This window comes from Saccopteryx bilineata, chromosome 6, assembly GCF_036850765.1.
Source record: "Saccopteryx bilineata isolate mSacBil1 chromosome 6, mSacBil1_pri_phased_curated, whole genome shotgun sequence".
In the NCBI taxonomy this organism is placed as follows: Eukaryota; Metazoa; Chordata; class Mammalia; order Chiroptera; family Emballonuridae; genus Saccopteryx; species Saccopteryx bilineata.
The window spans coordinates 67028626-67031747 of record NC_089495.1 but is presented as its reverse complement, the minus strand read 5'-3'; the positions used below and the strand labels follow the sequence as shown (position 1 = coordinate 67031747).

At 42.3% G+C, this 3122-nt stretch overlaps 1 pseudogene; it reads left to right on the top strand.

Annotated features, from left to right (window-relative positions):
• The first annotated feature begins 245 nt into the window (after positions 1-245).
• LOC136309308 (urotensin-2 receptor-like) lies at positions 246-1189 on the top strand (annotated as a pseudogene).
• The last annotated feature ends 1933 nt before the right edge of the window (positions 1190-3122 follow it).

Below are 3122 nucleotides of genomic sequence, written 5' to 3'. Positions count from 1 at the left end.
CACCCCCTCTTGCCACTCCAGTGCCGACATTACTGTGGTCCATTGGATACTGTCTTTCCTTCCATCCAGTGCAGGCGCGGGGCCAGCCCTCTTTTGTTTGCTTAGTACAGAGCAAGGCGAAGCTGTTGCAGAAGTATGGTCACAGGAGCTCGACTTGCTGTGCAGTGACCAAGGACAAGCTTGTCACCCACAGATGCCCCTGTTGCAGCACATTCCAGCCTCAAGTCTAGCGTGAGGCAGCAGAGATGGCCCTGAGCCCAGAGCCTGCAAGCAGGTTCCTGTGCTAGCTATGACAGGCAGCTCTGTGTCCAAACCATCCAGCTACCCCAATGGATCCCTCAACAGCTCGTGAGCCAGCCTGACAGAACTCAGCCCCCTGCAGGACCTGGTGGCCATGGGTGCCATTGGAACAGTACTCTTGGTCATAGGCGTGGTGAGTGGGGTGGGCAACGTGTATACGCTGATAGTTGTGTACCATTTCCTGCAAACCTCAGCCTCCATGTACATCTATGTTGTCAACCTGGTGCTGGATGACCTGCTCTACCTGCTCAGCATCCCTTTCATTGTCACCACCTACATCACAAGGAGTGGCACTTGGAGACATTCGTTGCCATGTCGTCCTCAGCTTGGAATTTCTGACCGTGCATGCCAGCATCTTCACCCACTTGCTGGATATCCGACTGGTCCACAAGGAACACAAGAGCCTCTGCCTGCCGGCCTGGGGGCCAGAGCAACTACCATGCCTACCTGACACTACTCTTTGAGACCAGCATTGTGGGGCCTGGCGTGGTCATCGGGCTGCTCTACATGCACCTGGCCTGAACCTACTGACTGTCGCAGCAGGCCTCCTTCCCACAGACACGGCAGCTGCCCAACCCCAGAGTGCTGCACCTCATCCTGGGCATTGTACTACTCTTTTGGGCATGCTTCATGCCTTTCTAGATATAGCAGCTGCTGCTCACACATCATCAACAACCTGACCACTTGCCTCACCTACCTCAACAGCTGCATCAACCTCTTCCTCTACACACTGCTCACCAAGAACTACCGTGACTTCCACCAGCACTCACCCCACAGCAGGAGTGCCAGTGGGCGTGTGGGCACCAAAAACTTCTGGCAGTGCCCCACCTGCTCCCAGCATGCCTTTGGCAGCTTGCTGTCCTCCAACAGCCAGCTTGGTGGTCACTAAAGGTTAAGATTTTTAAATTAAGAGTTCTGACTAAAAAGAAATTATATAATTTTAATAATAAAAGTTATAAAGTATAGAAATACTTTTGAAAAGGGAGAAAGTAAGTTGTTATAAAAGCCAGTTAATTTTATGTAAGTTGCAAAATGTTTGTACAGGTTGTAAGACATTAATCAGTAGCATTTGTTTCTTCAATAGACTGTGTTACTATTAATGAAAACATCAAGTCTACCTGTTAAATATCTGTTGCAAGTTATAGGCTAATGTTCCTACTTACAGGGTCTGCAAATCACTGATCCTAGCCTTAACTTTAAGGTTCCTGCCTACTCAACAGCCTCATACACCTCATTAAAATGAGTCAAAGATTTGACTCAGGATATAAAACCAGTGGGGAATGTAGCAAGGTACCAAAGAATTGTAAAAATTAATATTAATGTTTTAGAAGAAAGGGTCAGGTTTCTTGCCATTCTCCACAGAAAGGAGGGAGAAGAAAGTGGGAGTTTCCTGGCTTACAAGGACATACTATGTACTGAGATAAGAAATTCCCTTTTACTAAGAGACTTAAAAGACATTTTAAGATTTAGGCCAAGCATTCAGAGAGATTTTGTAAATATGATCTTTATACTTGTGTGTGATTTACACCAGATCAAGATGGCTGATTGCATTCATGCTTAGGAAAGGCTATAATATTGTAAATAAGAGAGGTTTTTGTACTAGGTTTTGAATGGAAGGAGGAAGGAAACTTGGACCCCCTCCCTTCCCCACACCTGTGAGGAAGAAGGTAAAAAGCTAGCCAGGAATGCTGGAGAAGGAAGAAAGATTTAAGTAGCCCTTTCCTCTCCCCATTTTTTCTCCTTAATGGGTGATTTACAAATGCTTATCCTCTGACATCATGTAATCCCTCTCCTTTCCCCCCAACCTGTATGTCAGTGGTCCCCATCCTCTTTTGGGCCACGGACTAGTTTAATGTCAGAAAATATTTTCACAGACCAGCCTTTAGGGTGGGATGAATAAATGTATCACATGACCGAGACAAGCAGCAAGAGTGAGTCTTAGATGGATGTAACAGAGGGAATCTGGTCATTTAAAAAAAAATAATAAAACATTGTTCAGACTTAAATATAAATAAAATGGAAATAATGTAAGTTATTTATTCTTTCTCTGCGGACCAGTACCAAATGGCCCACAGACTGGTACCGGTCCATGGCCCAGGGGTTGGGGACCACTGCTGTATGTGATCAAGTATATATAACTAGCCTCAGAGCTATATTCGAGGCTACACAATTTGGGTCAGCTATACCCTGTGTAAGTCATATGCAATTGGCTTATTAATAAATCTCCTTTTAAAAATTCTTCTGTATCCTGCCTTGGTGTCTCTACATAATCTGTGGAATTAAGGTATGCTTTAATTTACAACATAGGTGTAATATCCACATGAAAATAATGATGTAAGTTTTATTTTACATGCTCAATGGAAAAGAGAAAAAAATGAACATTCAGCAAATGTCTAAAAAGCTTTGACTTCAGCAAGTATATATTAAAAGAAACAGTAAAATCTGTGAATGCTACTAAATGTAAAAGCACTAATAAAGGAGTTATCTAGTTGTTTGAATGTAAATTAACATATTAGCATTTATTTCCCAACATGAGAGTCATTATAATGATTGTTTTAATGTTAAAAGATTTTAAAATTGGTTAAGAAATGAAGCTATCTATTTGGAAATATATGATTAAAATGCCCTCATAGATCAAATCACCAAAGTAGTCTACCTGTGAAAATACTCCAATGCAAAGAGACAAAAAAGCAATTGGTTAAAAATAGGTTCAAAGGTGCAGTTTTCATGTTTCAGTTTAGTTTAGTTCATTTGATTGCATTTTGTTTTTAGGAAGAATTTTATAGTCAAAATAATGTTACCTCACGACTGAAACAGAACCA